Below are 16367 nucleotides of genomic sequence, written 5' to 3'. Positions count from 1 at the left end.
CAGTTGCACTCCAGCCTGGGCAACAGAGTGAAGGGAAAAAAAAAAAAGCCTTTACCCAGTACTTTATGGTACCCAGTGGAAAGCATCCCAAGCCTTTCATGGTGCTCCCTTCCAAAGCTCATAATTTGTCATTAAACTCCTTAGGCTTTCCTCCATACCATCTTTTTAAATAAAGTGTTCATTATTTTGCTCACATTGATCTCTCAGAGGAAGGAGATAGGGTAGCCAGACGAGACTTCTTTAAAGGCAAGAAACTGAAGGTCTCAGATCTTCTAGAAAGAGTATTGCAGACGTCACATCTTCTGAGCTTGACCAGGCGACATTCCAGGTTACTAAAGAACGAGCTGGTCCTGAGATATGACTAGAGATTTTTTAAATTAATTATTAATTCCACATTTACTCCAACCTGTTATGTAACATACACTGGGGATACAAAGAGCAAGAAACACCATAAACAGGCAATTAGACAATCCAGGTTTTTTTTGTTTTAAGATGGAGTTTTGCTTTTGTTGCCCAGGCTGGAGTGCAATGGTGCAATCTCGGCTCACCGCAACCTCTGCCTCCAGGATTCAAGCAGTTCTCCTGCCTCAGCCTCCCAAGTAGCTGGGATCACAGGCCTGTGCCACCACACCTGGCTAATTTTGTATTTTTATTAGAGACAAGGTTTTCTCCATGTTGGTCAGGCTGATCTTGAACTCCCAACCTCAGGTGATCCTCCCGCCTGGGCCTCTCAAAGTGCTGGGATTACAGTCATGAGCCATTGTGCCTGGCCAACAATTCAGTTTTATAAGTGGTATAAAGCATTATAGGGAACAACTCGTCTGTAGTAAATTAGGAGGGAGGGGATAGAGACATGTCTGGGAAGACTTCTAGAACTAGGAGAATGTATGTGATCTGAGAGTTGCAGGTTACATAGGGGTTAAGAGAAGGGCAATGTCATAAATGCCGCATGGAGGAAGATGAAATGCAAGGCCAAAGCATTCTGAGTTTGGATGACTGCACGAACAGCTTGAGTTTAGGGTCAAAGAGAGCTCTGAGATATGCTGCTGGACGAGGGTTAGCCCCAAGTTGTGGAAGCCTTTACCTACCCTATAGAGAAGCCATGTAGCTCCTGCCTGCAATCCTAACATTTTGAGAGACCAAGGCAGGAGGATCCCTGAAGTCCAGGAGTTCGAGATCAGCCTGGGTAACATGGTGAAACCCTGGTTTCTGTATATATTTGGAGGGGGGAAAAAGCCTGTTCTTTTTTGTTTGTTTGTTTTGTTTTGTTTTGTTTTAGATGTAGTCTTGCTTTGTCACCCAGGCTCCCAGGCTGGAGTGCAGTGGCGCTATCTAGGCTCACTGCAACCTGTAATCCCAGCACTTTGGGAGGCCTAGGCTGGTCGATCACCTGAGGTCAGGAGTTCTACCAGCCTGGACAACATGGCGAAACCCCGTCTCTACTGAAAATACAAAATTTAGCGCGGCATGGTGGCTTGTGCCTGTAGTCCCAGCTACTGGGGAGGCTGAGGTAGGAAAATCGCTTGAACCCAGGAGCAGGAGGTTGCAATAAGCTGAGATCGTGCCACTCCAGCCTAGCGACAGAGAGAGACTCTGTTAAAAAAAAAAAAAAAAAAATAGCAGAGCATGGTGGTGGGCGCCTGTATTCCCAGCTACTTGGGAGGCTGGGGCAAGAGAATTGCTTGAACCCGGGAGGCAGAGGTTGCAGTGAGCTGAGATTGCGCCACTGCACTCCAGCCTGGGCTACAGAGTGAGAACCGGTCTCAAAAACAAAACAAAAAAGAGATTGGAGAGGAGATGAAGACGAGAAATGAGGGATTCCAGAAATGATGAAATAGAATGAAAGCATTTCATGGCTTTCCCATAAATGGAGAACAGAGGGAAGGAATTCTTAGTTTTCTGACTTAGGAAACTCAGATGGAAGGGGGTGGTAAGATAAGCAAGTTTAGAAGGAAAGATAGGTTCATTTTTGGTATTTTTTAGAGACAGGGTCTCACTCGGTTGCCTAGGTCAGAGTGTAGTGGCATGCTTATGGCTCGCTACAGCCTACAACTTATGAGTTCAAGCAGTCCTCCTGCCTCAGCCTCTCTAGTAGCTGGAAGTACAGGTGTGGACCACTATGCCCAGCTAATTTTTTTTTTTTTTTTTGAGACGGAGTTTCACTCTTGTTGCCCAGGCTGGCGTGCAATGGCTCAATCTCGGCTCACTGCAACCTCTGCTTTCTGGGTTCAAGCGATTCTCCTGCCTCAGCCTCCTGAGTAGCTGGGATTACAGGCATGCACCACAATGCCCAGCTAATTTTGTATTTTTAGTAGAGATGGGATTTCTCCATGTTGGTCAGGCTGGTCTTGAACTCCTGACCTCAGGTGATCCGCCGACCCAAAGTGCTAGGATTACAGCCGTGAGCCACCTTGCCCGGCCCTAATTTTTTCATTTTTTGTAGAAACGGGTTCTCACCATGTTGCCCTGTATGGTCTCTAGCTCTTGGCCTCAAGCAAATTCTCCCATCTTGGCCTTCCAAAGTGCCAGGATTACAGGTGTGAGCCACCGTGCCCAGCAGGTTCATTTTCAGACATGCTTCATAGGAGGTGCCTGCTCAGAGGCCATAAGCAATTTTTAAAAATAGGTCTTAACATGTGACAGTGGCATTTTTGTAAGAACTGAGGAATGTGAGAGAGCTTGTCGTAAAATCAACTGGTCAACTTTTAAAAAAAAACATATAATACCTTGACCCCAACTGCAGAGATTCTAATTCAATTAGGGGCTAGGGCAATTTTAGGCAGACACACACACACACACACACACACACACACTTGCCCTAGCCCTAATTGAATTAGAATTAAAATAACACCTGTTGTTTATTATTGTTTTTGTTTTTGTTTTTTGAGGCAGTTTCGCTCGTTTGTTTGTTTTTTTTTTTTTTTTTTTGAGACGGAGTTTCACTCTTGTTACCCAGGTTGGAGTGCAATGGTGAGATCTCGGCTCACCGCAACCTCCGCCTCCTGGGTTCAGGCAATTCTCCTGCCTCAGCCTCCTGAGTGGCTGGGATTACAGGCACGCGCCACCATGCCCAGCTAATTTTTTGTATTTTTAGTAGAGACGGGGTTTCACCATGTTGACCAGGATGGTCTCGATCTCTTGACCTCGTGATCCACCTGCCTCGGCCTCCCAAAGTGCTGGGATTACAGACTTGAGCCACCGCGCCCGGCAGTTTCGCTCTTGTTACCCAGGCTGGAGTGCAATGGCGCGATCTCGACTCACTGCAACCTCCGCCTCCTGGGTTCAGGCAATTCTCCTGCCTCAGCCTTCTGAGTAGCTGGGATTACAGGCACGCCCCACCATGCCCAGCTAATTTTTTGTGTTTTTAGTAGAGACGGGGTTTCACCATGTTGACCAGGATGGTCTCGATCTCTTGACCTCGTGATCCACCCACCTGGGCCTCCCAAAGTGCTGGGATTACAGGCTTGAGCCACCGCGCCCGGCTATTACTGTTTTATTATAACAACACCTGTTTATCCATTCACGATCTGTGTACACACACACACACACACAAACACAAACACACACACACACACACACACTGGGGCCAGGTGCGGTGGCTCACACTTATAATTCCCGCACTTTGGGAGGCCAAGGAGGGCAGATCAAGGAATTACCTAAGGTCAGGAATTTGAGATCAGCCTGGCCAACGTGTTGAAACCCTGTCTCTACTAAAAATACAAAAATTAGCCAGGCGTGGTGTCAGGTGCCTGCAATCCCAGCTACTAGAGGGTGAGGCAAGAGAATAGCTTGAACCCAGGAGGTGGAGGTTGCAGTGAACTGAGATTGTGCCTCTGCACACTTCAGCCTGGGCAACAGAGCAAGACTCTGCCTCAAAAAAAAAAAAAAAAAAGAAAAGAAAAGAAAAAGAAACCAACAACTGACTTCAGCATAGACAAGTAAGTGACCCAAGAACATAGGCAAAGCGACCAGAATAGGACTTAAAGTCACTTTTTGCCATTAATATACCTACCCTATGGCAAGCATATACTATGGTATCAATTTTCCATAGCAGCATAACTAATTACTATAAACAGTGGCTTAAAACAACACCTGTTCATTCGTTCACGGATCTGTAGATAAGAAGTCCCACATGATGTGACTGGATTCTCTGCTCAGGGTATCACAAGGCTGAAATTAAGGAGCTGACCAGCTTGAGTTCTCATCTGGAGGCACTGGGGGAACACCTGCTTCCAAGCTCATTCTTGATCTTGGCCAACTTAGGTTTCCTGCAGTTGTAGCACTGAAGTCCTTGCTGGCTGTCAGCTGAGAACCACCCTAACGTCACATGTTTTTCCCGCATGGTCCTCTCCATCTTCAAGCCAGCAAGAAAGTATTGCATTAGTCTTCCGTTTTGAGTCTCTGACTCCTTTCTGCAACCCAGCTAGAGAAAACCCTCTGCTTTTAAAGGGCTCACGTGATTGGTCAGGCTCATCCAGATAAACAAATATTTTAGAGTCACCTGTACTACATACTATCACCTAATAACAGGTTATAAATTAAAACAATGGATTTCATAGTCCCAGGGATTATGCATGCAGTGTATTGTGGGGCTGGGAGGGTGTTTTGGGGGCCATTTTAGAATTTTCCCTACTACAACTACCCAGGGAAGCCAAAAGGGTGAAATTTAAGCTAAACAAATGATAGGCTCTTAAGTCTGAAAAAACTGTAAAGTTATCTAGTTTAGGCGTGGCAGCCACAAACATCTCAGGATGTACTCTTTCCTTAATCTCTTTTGAGAATCAGTCTGCATTCATCTTCCATTTTAAGTCTATTGCTTATAAATTCTAAACTAAGGTCATATTTTTATTTCAAATTATAATAAGCCCATGCTAGGTCCTTATTTATGAAGCAAGTGAATACAAAGTGTTGAATTATTCTAACAGCCTTATGGAGTTTAAAACATTTTGTTTTTGATCAGAGTTTTGTTCTTGTTGCCCAGGCTGAAGCACAATGGTGCTGGCTCCACTCGCTGCAACCTCAAGTGATTCTCCTGCCTCAGACTTCGAGTAGCTGGGATTACAGGCAAGCACCATCACTCCCTGCTAATTTTGTATTTTTAGTAGACATGGAGTTTCTCCATACTGGTCAGGCTGGTCTAGAACTCCTCACATCAGGTGATCCACCTGCCTTGACCTTCCAAATTGCTGGGATTACAGGCATGAGCCACCGAGCCTAGCTAAAGCATTTTTAAGTGAATAAATGCAAGAGATGGAAATTATGAAATAGGAGGTGGAGGCGGAATAAAATCAGCATATTAGAGATATTATTAAATCACAGCTTGCTTCTTAGAGTTTGAGGGAAGCCTGAGTTAATTCTATTTTTTGTTTGACTATATATATTTAAAAATGAAAAATGCCAAGATGGTACTACAAAAATTGAGGTATATTTTTGATACTAGGTTTAGCAAATCAATGCTTTTAACAAATACTGTACAGTGGCTCTATGTTTACCTCAGGTAGCATTGAAAGTTGACATTTAGGCTGTGGCTCAAGCCTGTAATCCCAGCACTTTGGGAGGCTGAGTCGAGCAGATCACCTGAGGTTGGAAGTTTGAGACCAGCTTGACCAACATAGAGAATCCCGTCTCTACTAAAAATACAAAATTAGCCAGGAGTGGTGGCACACGCCTGTAATCCCAGCTACTTGGGAGGCTGAGGCAGGAGAATCGCTTGAACCTGGGAGGCGGAGGTTGTGGTGAGCCAAGATGGCACCATTGCACTCCAGCCTGGGCAAAAAAAGCGAAACTCCATCTCTAAAAAAAAGAGTCTACATCTGAAGCCTTTACAAACGGCCTTCCTTACCTCTTCTATATATCCTGGATTTCAATCTGAAGACATCTACAAAAATCACAATGTTTATATATGTCTACCTTGCAAAATCTGCCTTTGCACAAAAACGACAAATATATTTTAAAAATTTATTGCAGTATTGTGTTTAATAATGAGATATAGAAAAAGGTGAAAAAGTCTATAATTGTCAGTTTGATCACATAGATTATGTTATGACCATACAATCCGATACTGGCGAACGTGGATTAAAAAGCAGATAGGTCGCCGGGCGCGGTGGCTCAAGCCTGTAATCCCAGCACTTTGGGAGGCCGAGGCGGGTGGATCACGAGGTCAAGAGATCGAGACCATCCTGGTCAACATGGTGAAACCCCGTCTCTACTAAAGATACAAAAAATTAGCTGGGCATGGTGGTACGTGCCTGTAATCCCAGCTACTCAGGAGGCTGAGGCAGGAGAATTGCCTGAACCCAGGAGGCGGAGGTTGCGGTGAGCCGAGATGGCGCCATTGCACTCCAGCCTGGGTAACAAGAGCGAAACTCCGTCTCACAAAAAAAAAAAATAAATAAATAAAAATAAAAATAAAAAATGCAGATAGGTCTATAAACTGCAGGGCACTTAAAAAAATAACTGAGAAAAGTGAAGTTATTTATCACTTCTAGTTTTTAAACAAGGGCCTTGCCTTACCACCTTTGTGGTATTTGTAAAATGTGTGTCTCTAGCTGAATCCATATGATCATTATTACCATGGAACAAATACTATTTTCTTTTCTTTCTTTCTTTCTTTCTTTTTTTTTTTTTTTTTTTTTTTTGACAAAATGCTAGAATAACCAGTTTAACTATTTTCTTATAATTATATAGAAAAAAGAAAAGAACCATTATCAGCCGAAATAGCTCAGTTGGGAGAGCGTTAGACTGAAGATCTAAAGGTCCCTGGTTCGATCCCGGGTTTCGGCAGGGCTTCCGTTTTAGGCGTTAGTCATCACCACACGTGGTTTCTGCAAAGTCGACGGGGTCAGCACCCCGTGGGATTCTCACTCGCGCTGGTGCAGTTAAGGAAAGACCCAGCGGCATTTTCCCCGCGGAGGGATACTGGGGACCTATGTCCTGGCTTTTAAACTGCCCGGTATGAAGTTACTGCTTCTTCCCTGGCTTGGGTCCTGGTTTGAGACGAGCTCTCCCGGCGCACTGCGCACAGCTCACTTTGGGAGGCAGAGGTGGACAGATTACTTGAGGTCATGAGTTCGAGACCAGCCTGGTTAACACTGTGAAACCCAGTCTTTAGGAAAGAAAATAACAAGGCTCCTAGAACAGCTTTTTTTTTTTTTTTTTTTTTTTTTTTTTTTTTTTTTTTGGCGAGGGCGGGTGGGGGAACAGGGATCAGAAGCCCTTTCTTGTTTAAGTCTACACAATGTTTAGGAGGCCAAATACTGGCTGCCCAATTAGCTTCCCTTCCTTTTCCTTCCTTTTTTTTTTTTTTTTTTTTTTTTTTTTTTTTTTTTTAATGGAGTCTTGTTCTGTTTCCCTTGTTGGAGTCCAGTGGCATGATCTCAGCTCACGGTAACATTTGCCTCCCTGGTTCAAGTGATTCTCCTGCCTCAGCCTCCTGAGTAGCTGGGATTATAAGTACCTGCCACCATGCTCAGCTAATTTTTGTATTTTTAGTAAAGACAGGGTTTCCCCATGTTGACCAGGCTAGTCTCGAACTCCTGACCTCAGGCCTCCACCTGCCTCGGTCTCTCAAAGTGTTGGGATTACAGGTGTGAGCCACTGCGTCTGGCCAAATTTTGCATTTCAAAGAAACAAGAAATAGTTTTCAGTATAAACATGTCCCAAATATTGCATGAAACGTACAAAGTACATATTCGTTGTTTCTGTGAAATTGGATTTAACTGGGCATCTGTATTTTTATTTGCCAAACTGGAAGTTACTTGTACATCATACCCTTGCACCTCGGTGCCCCAGCAAAGATATCCAGACACTGTATGCAGGAAGAACTGAATTTCAGAGGACACCATTTGATCTTCAACACCTGGCAGTTTACAAAACGCTTACATATCCATTGGCTAATTTGTTATCAGCACCAATGGACAAGCTTCTGGCAGAGATCACCAGGAAACACCCCGGGAATCAGCCATCCCACTGGTCCCTAGGCTTCCAGAGTTGTCCACACTGGTTCATCATGGGGCAGAGGACAGTGGAACTCTGAGGGTCTGGACTGAATTCCAGTAGAAAGCCTCATTAAGATGATGAGCCAGGCCGGGTGCAGTGGCTCAGGCCTGTAATCCCAGCACTTTGGGAGGCCAAGGAGGGCGGATCATGAGATCAGGAGATGGAGACCATCCTAGCCAACATGGTGAAACTCTATCTCTACTAAAAATACGAAAATTAAAAAAAAAAATTGGCCGGGCATGGTGCCCTATGCCTGTAGTCCCAGCTACTCAGGAGGCTGAGGCAGAGGAATTGCTTGAAGCTGGGAGGGGGAGGGAGGAGGAGGTTACAGTGAGCCAAGATCTCGTCACAGAGCAGTCCCAGCCTGGCGACAGAACAATACCCCATCACAAAAAAAAAAAAAAAAAAAAAAAGGTAAAAGATTATGAGCCACCCCACTTAAGGCAAGGCAATGGTACAACACTTAGGGAGTGCCTTCTTTTTAGCGAGGCTGGACCATGCATGGAGTACTTGACAGCATGCTTCAAAGTGTTACTTACACATAGGTAAGAGTGAAGGATGAGATTGTTACCATTGCTCTGAGCAAATGCCAGCCACCTTGGGATCAAAAGTGGGAGGCATATTCCTAGAAAATGCTGGGCCTAGCCTTTGCCCTAAAAAGGCAAACCCTGTCTAGTTTTCATCCTGAAGAGGAGAAGGGGAGTCCTGGAGAGAAGCATTTGGAATTCAAGCTCAGAGAAGAAGACATGGTATCTCTGGTTGAATTACATTTCCTGCAAGCCTGCACACTCCTACTCACCTTTCAAGGCACAATTCTAATGCCTTTCCCCCCATCAGGTGCTGCTCTGCCCTCCTTCTAGTCATTCTTCCAGGATCAGGCGTCCCCAGACTTTTTACACAGGGGGCCAGTTCACTGTCCCTCAGACCGTTGGAGGGCCGCCACATACTGTGCTCCTCTCACTGACCACCAATGAAAGAGGTGCCCCTTCCTGAAGTGCTGTGGGGGGCCGGATAAATGGCCTCAGGGGGCGGCTGCATGCGGCCCGCGGGCTGTAGTTTGGGGATGCCTGCTCCAGGTTACCAAAGCTCTTGCATATTTCTCTATTAAAGCATTGATTAAAGGCGATCTCGGCTCACTGCAACGTCCGCCTACCGGGTTCAAGCAATCCTCCCGCCTTAGCCTCCTGAGCAGCTGGGACTACAGGCATGCACCACTGCACTTGACTAATTTTTGTGGTTTTTTTTGGTAGAGACTGGGTTTCACCATGTTGGCCAGGCTAGTCTTGAACTCCTGACCTCAAGTGTTTCACCCACCTCGGCCTCCAAAGTGCTGGGATTACAGGAGTGAGCCACCACCTCCACCAAGCTGCATTCTCAAAGGTGTAAAGGGTAGCAGGATATACCACCCCAAAATATGCCACTCTGGCCTAAGGATTCTTTTGTGCTAAATGCAATTGGGAAGAAGCTGATTGAAATAAAGCTCCATAGCCTCCCCCATCTGCCTAAAAGCAGGCTTGGAGACAGGACCAGAGGAATATATTTAACAAACTTTAGGAACTAGCCTTTATCTACCATTAATTTCCCATATATTTGCTTTCTTTCCCACAATTTGCTGCCCCTGGAGACTCAAGGTACTTTTCTTTCTTCCTTTTTTTTTTTTTAAGACAGATTCTCACTGTGTCACCAGGCACCAGGCTGAAGTGCAGTGGCTGATCTCTGCTTACTGAAACCTCCGCCTCCCTGTTCAAGCGATTCTCCTGCCTCAGCCTCCTGAGTAGTTGGGATTACAGGCACGCAGTGCACCACGCTCAGCTATGTATTTTTAGTAGAGATGGGGTTTTACTATGTTGGTCAGGCTGGTCTCGAACTCTTGACCTCGTAATCCACCTGCCTCGGCCTTCCAAAGTGCGGGGATTACAGGCATGAGCCACCGCGTCCGGCCTTAAAAGTCCTTTCTCTTTGCGTTGTCACTTCTCCAAAACCATATTGCTCTTCGTTGAAGATGCTGTATAAAATGGAGTTCTCAGCCACAACTTTGGAATTACTCATCCTCTGGGTTTCTCCCATGGTATACATGAAATATACATGTTAATACTCTTCCATTTGTTTTTCTCTTCGTTCTGTCTGCTGTTACAGGAGTCCCAGCTGAGAACTCAAACTGGGAGAGGGAAGATTATTTTTCCTTCTCTACAGGCGCTTGAAGGCAACGAGGGGAAAGGAGTTGAAAGGAAGGTGACATTTCAGTTAGCAAAGGGACAGCACGTGCGAGTCCTAGAGGACTGATAAAGTTCTTGACGGGATCTGTTATAAGAAAACAGCTGCGTGGGCCGAGCGCCATGGCTCACGCCTGTATTCCCAGCACTTTGGGAGGCCGAGGCGGGCGGATCAACTGAGGTCAGGAGTTCAAGACCAGCCTGGCCAACGTGGTGAAAACTCGTCTCTATTAAAAATACAAAAAAATTAGCTGGGCGTGGTGGCGCGCGCCTGTCATCCCAGGTACTGGGATTACCGGGAGGGGAGGCTGAAGAAGGAGAAGCGCTTGAACCCGGGAGGCGGAGGTTGCAGGGAGCCGAGATCCCGCCATTGCACTCCAGCCTGGGCGACAGAGCTAAACTTGGTCTCAAAAAAAAAAAAAAAAGAAAAGAAAAAAGAAAAAAAAAAATAGGGGCTCGTAGCGGGGAGAAGTGGGAGGGGCGGGTGGGCTCCCGCGCGGCGGCGGAGCCCGGGGTCGTTGGGCGGGATGGGCCCGGGGCGCGCTCCCAGGATCGCCGGCGAGCTGGGGTTCCCACGGGTCGTCTCTTTTCAGCTAATCAGCTTCGCGCTCCTTTTTCTGAGGGATGGGGGCAGGGAATCACGAAGTGGCGTCTTCTCGGAAGGGGCAGCCTGATGTCTTAAACCACTCAACTGTGATCTCCGACCGAAGGCGCTTTGGTTTCAGGGCCAAGACACGCGTCGCGGTGCAGACAGTTCAATTTGTGGGCGGCTTTTCTCCCCCCTGCGCGGTTTCGCGGAACTGAGGGTTCACGTTTGCCAAGCAGTATCTAAATATAAGGAGAGCTTGCTTTATTTAAAAATCTGTATTCAGCTGCCAAAGAACAAGGTGATCACCCTTCCTCCCCACGCCCTGCTTCGCCTCCTCCTCGCCTTCTCCCGATTTTGCGACGTCATTGGATTGGATCACACACGAGGGAGGAGCCCAGGAGGAGCTCGCTCTTCGCTAGACCTGTAAGCTCGCGGCATGACGATAACACAGTCATCATTAATAGAAGCAAAGCCACTCGTGTGAGCCCGGATAGCTCAGTCGGTAGAGCATCAGACTTTTAATCTGAGGGTCCAGGGTTCAAGTCCCTGTTCGGGCGACCATAGTTATTTTTCAAAAGGAACGAGACCCAATTTTAGGGTCTTGTGTTTGTTAACCTACTGCAAAAGAAGGCAATAAAGTCCTGGATCCTGTAAGCTGCGACCCCAACCGTTTCCCAGAGGATAAACCCAGGGCCTCTATGGGGGGAGGCCATTGTGCAGAGGTATACCGGAAACTTCCAATCCATCGCTTTGGGGGGCTGAAATAGGCAGATAATTCTGCAGCCACCCCCCCGGGCTGCTGTGGCTGCTGTATCCCAACAGCTGATATGTAAAAGGATCAGGATCAGCACCCCCCCTTCCTCCCCGGCCCACTGACAGTCTCCCTTCACTCCGCTGTGACGGCTCCTGCTGACCCTCCCTCTTGGGTTTCCTCCCACTGAGTGGTTGAGTGCCTGAGGAATATGGCTGGGATCCTGCACATTCCCAGTCTCCTTACTACCTTAGGAAAGAGTTTTCTGTACTATAAAAAAGAACAGATGATTATCTAGAAAATGAAGCCCCAAACAGAGCCATTCCCCTCTTTAAACCAGGTCAAATCCACCCCTGACTCCCTTCTCAAAAGTGTGATCTTAAGGCAAGAAGAAGTTGAGGTGGAGACAGCAGCTTTTGTTGGTGGGAGAAAAGCGGGTGCAATTTTTTTTTATTATTATTTTATGAATGAGAGGTTCTTATGTTGACCGGGCTGACCTCGAACGCTTAGCCTCGCCTCCTCAAACGCCAGGACAACTGGCCTGAGCCACCGCAGCTCCCAAGAGAGTGCATATTATGAGAGAGTGTATTCAAGGGACTGAGATGGGAAAAATTAAGGGAAATATCCGGCTCCTGCAGAGGTTTTTAGAAACTGTAAGGTCACCAAGGTGAACTAATTTTCCCTGTGAGGTGAAGGGACCGGTTGCATCCATTGCTTGGCTAATGACGGAGCCTTCCTGGCTTCAGCCAGGCAACAGAAGAAAGTCGGTCTTGATCTCCTCACTGACGGGATGGGGATGTGGGCTGAACGCTTAGGCTGTCCTCCTGGAGCTGGTGGACTATGGTGCCCAGCCGCTTAAGACATTTCCCCCCATTCTCGTTAGTGGGGAAAGGCCAGGATGGAGGTAGCACCCAAGCGTGAGGCCAGGCCTTCACCCTGCCCACAGGAATGCCCCACAGTGGTCCACACAGATCCCAGCATTACCTCCCCCTCTTTCTTTTTCTTTTTTTGAGACGAATTTTCTCTCTTGCTACCCAGGCTGGAGTGCAATGGCACGATCTCGGCTCACCGCAACCTCCGCCTCCTGGTTCAGGCAATTCTCCTGCCTCAGCCTCCTGAGCAGCTGGTATTACAGGCAAGAGCCACCGTGGCCAGCTAATTTTTTGTATTTTTAGTAGAGACGGGGATTTCACGATGTTGACCAGGATGGTCTCGATCTCTTGACCTCGTGATTCACCCGCCTCGACCTCCCAAAGTGCTGGGATTATAGGCGTGAGCCACCGCACCCAGCACCTCCCCCTCTTTAAAGCTCAGCTTACCCAGGAGAAAGGGAATAATAATAGCTTCTATCTCATAAGCTTGTGATAATTAAATGAGATAACAACACATGTACCGTGCTTAATAGAGTCAACCTAAAAGCAAGCATTCAATACACAGTAGCTATTTTTATTATTGTTTTATCTTATTTTATTTTTTACTTTTTATTTGATTGATTGATTGATTGATTGAGGCAGAGTTTCGCTCTTGTGGCCCAGGCTGGAATACAGTGGCGCCATCTCGGCTCACTGCAACCTCCACCTCTGAGGTTCAATCGATTCTCCTGCCTTAGCCTCCCGAATAGCTGGGATTACAGGCGCCTGCCGTCATGCCTGGCTAATTTTTTTTTGTATTTTTAGTAAAGACGAGGTTTTCCCATATTCGCCAAGCTGGTCTTGAACTCCTGACCTCAGTTGGTTGGCCCACCTTGGCCTCCCAAAGTGCTGGGATTAGAGGCATGAGCCACCGCACCCGGCCTGTTTTTATTTTATTTTCCAGCGAAAACCAGAAAACCTACTAATCAAATTCTAAAAGATCTATAACGCTGTTACCGTAATTTTTTTCTTTTCTTTTCTTTTCTTTTTTTTTTTTGAGACGGAGTCATGCTCTGTCACCCAGGCTGGAGTGCAGTGGCATGATCTCAGCTCACTGCAACCTCTGCTCCCAGGTTCAAGTGATTCTCCTGCCTCAGCCTCCCAAGTAACTGGGACTACAGGTGCGCGCCACCACGCCCAGCTAAGTTTTGTATTTTTAGTAGCGATGAGGAGGAGGGTTCACCATATTGGCCAAGCTGGTCTGGAACTCCTGACCTCGTGATCTGCGCCCCCCATCCCCGCGACCTCCCAAAGTACTGGGATTACAGGCGTGAGCCACCGCGCTGGGGATGAAACACCAGATACATATTGTAATAGGAGAGGAACCATAACAAAGAAATATTTGCCCATTATGCCCATATTCAGGTGACTTGAGTATTGGTATGTGCTGGAGGGGCAGCGATCCTTGCTGCTCCTAGGAAGAATGGGCTGGGTGGGCCAGGTGAGCTTCTTTCTTGAAAAAAGTAAATCACGAAGCTCAGAAGGTATTCCAGGGAGAGAAACAAATAAGGACTTGTGTGGCAAGCATTCAAATTTTTTTCCTTCTTCCTGAGGAAGTCCCTTCGAAAGTGATCAGTTCCACTTTTGGCGATCTTGAAACGGGGAACCTCTTTACTCCAAACATTTTCTGACTGAGCAAGAACAGACCAGGCTGGGGCGAGAGGACAAGGGTGGAGAGCGCTGGGTTCCCGCAGTCTTTCCTCCTTTCCCTCCTCTGGTTCGTTCCCTCTCCAGCCATGGTGTTCAGCCTTTGGTGCTTTGGAGCCTCCCGAATAGTTCTGGGTGATTGGTGGCACGTTAGTTACTCATTAAAAAATGTGTATATTATCGTATCAATTCAAGGCAGGCGTGAGGAGGGCGGGGATTGAATGCCACGCTGTAGATCCCTGCCGGACACACAGCAGGTTATTAGAAAGCGGCAGTTCTTACTCTTATTAGGGCCCTGGGAAGAGAGAAAGCATGAGAAGACGCTACACTGTGGCCTGGGACAAGGCAGAACGCGAAACTTTCCGCGCATGAAAAAAATTAATTTTCTCACTTGTTGCTCTCAAAACCTCAGGGCTAAAAATAATACAGTTTGAAATGTGAAATGAAGAACTAAAAGGCTGGAAATGGGAGGGGAGGAAAAAGGATTTTTTTTTTTTTTTAGACGGAGTTTTGCTTTTTTGGCCAAGCTGGAGTGCAATGGCGCGATCTCGGCTCACTGCAACCCCCGCCTCCTAGCTTCAGGTGATTCTCCTGCCTCAGCCTCCTGAGTAGCTGGAATTACAGGCGCGCGCCACCATGCCCGGCTAATTTTTTTTTTTTTTTTTTTTTTTTTTTTTTGTAGTTTTAATAGAGACTGGGTTTCCCCATGTTGGCCAGGCTGGTCTCGAACTCCGTACCTCAGGTGATCCACCCGCCTCAGCCTGTCAAAGTGCTGGCATTTACAGACGTGAGCCACCGCGCCCGGCCTATTTTTTTTTTTTTTTCTTTCCTTTTTAAATTTCCTTGACAGGGCGGAATGTTCTCATGTCTTTGCCGAAATAGCTCAGTTGGGAGAGCGTTAGACTGAAGATCTAAAGGTCCCTGGTTCGATCCCGGGTTTCGGCAGGGGGTTTTTTGTTGGCACAATCCGTTGGAATAGACAGAACAGTAGCCCACTTCTTACAAGCCTCTCTGGAGGCTCACCTCCCTCCGCAATTCACTTGCACGTTTGCAACTACGCGATACACACCGAGAGACGGCCGTTCGCCTTGTCTCTTAAGCGGACACAATCTAATGAAACGACAGTATTTAGTAAGGTATTATAAGGAGGCAAAGAAAAAGCTTCTCAAGAAATCACAAGTAAAGTCATTATGAGGATGCAAAAAGCTTAAGCCTCTCAGAGGAATCAGAAATCATTAAATTATTTTTTCCCAGTTCCGTAATCACTATATTTATACTATTGGATGTTAAATTGCAATACTGGGCAGATTTTTTATTGAGATGGCCAGCACATCTGTTCTACAGGCTAAACGTCTTGGGTTTGATACCCACTGTAGTCAGTTCTCTGGGGTTGCACGTTTTTTCAGTGGTGACAGACGTGAGGACAGTGTTCAGAAGCATTAGTCTTTACCGCGAGAGACACAAGTCAGGGGTCCACCAGAGCGTTAAGAATCTGGTGAAGGACTGTGTCTAGTTGGAGATGTGGAAATCTTGTGTCTTCACGTGTCTTCATTTGAAATATTTCTTGAATCTCAGTTTCCTCACTGTGTTTTTTATAAAAAGTACCTGAAAACATTCCTCCGTGCCAAAAACTGCACAGTTCTTGCCAAGAATATTACTATTGTGACTCTGACAACAGGTATGTAATGTGTTTATTGATCTATTTTGAATATAAAATAAATACAATTTAAAAGAAAAAAAATCCTAAGACAAAGCAACGTACAAAGGTTGGAAAAGGAAAGCCTGAGGTTGGAAGAGACAGTTTTTTAACACTTTCCTCACCTTGCACTTTTCCCGGCGAAAACCCACTAACAAGTTTTGGCTTTCCTCAAGGAGGGGGCAACCCAAGCGGGTTTTGCATAACGTTCCTTTTCTCAGCCTTGTCCAAACCCATTTATATTAGAAACTAAAACACTATGCGCCCGAACAGGGACTTGAACCCTGGACCCTCAGATTAAAAGTCTGATGCTCTACCGACTGAGCTACCCGGGCTCCTGAAGAAACGTGCTCATCTGGTCTACCCACAGTAAATAGGCCACGTGGTCGCATTCTTTCCCTCAGCGATTACAATTCTGAATCTTTTTGCTGATTTCTTGAGAGGCGAACCTGCAAAATTGAGATTGAGCGGGCGTCCAGCAAAATCGAGTCTTCATTTCTCCTTTTCTCCCGTCACAGACGATAAAGACCCAAAAAAGTAACCGCCTGCCTGACCTGCCCCC

General features: G+C 46.5%; 4 non-coding genes across 4 annotated transcripts; 3 read left to right on the top strand and 1 right to left on the bottom strand.

Moving 5' to 3' along the window:
- The first annotated feature begins 6710 nt into the window (after positions 1-6710).
- Positions 6711-6783, top strand: TRNAF-GAA (transfer RNA phenylalanine (anticodon GAA)). Its single transcript has one exon. It is a non-coding gene; the product is annotated as a tRNA-Phe (tRNA).
- A 4501-nt stretch (positions 6784-11284) lies between these two features.
- Positions 11285-11357, top strand: TRNAK-UUU (transfer RNA lysine (anticodon UUU)). Its single transcript has one exon. It is a non-coding gene; the product is annotated as a tRNA-Lys (tRNA).
- Positions 11358-14981: 3624 nt separating this feature from the next.
- TRNAF-GAA (transfer RNA phenylalanine (anticodon GAA)) lies at positions 14982-15054 on the top strand. The gene has a single exon. It is a non-coding gene; the product is annotated as a tRNA-Phe (tRNA).
- A 1013-nt stretch (positions 15055-16067) lies between these two features.
- TRNAK-UUU (transfer RNA lysine (anticodon UUU)) lies at positions 16068-16140 on the bottom strand. The gene has a single exon. It is a non-coding gene; the product is annotated as a tRNA-Lys (tRNA).
- Positions 16141-16367: the final 227 nt, after the last annotated feature.

This window comes from Saimiri boliviensis, chromosome 6 (genome assembly GCF_048565385.1).
Source record: "Saimiri boliviensis isolate mSaiBol1 chromosome 6, mSaiBol1.pri, whole genome shotgun sequence".
Taxonomy (NCBI): domain Eukaryota; kingdom Metazoa; phylum Chordata; class Mammalia; order Primates; family Cebidae; genus Saimiri; species Saimiri boliviensis.
This window is presented reverse-complemented; position numbering and strand designations above follow the sequence as displayed.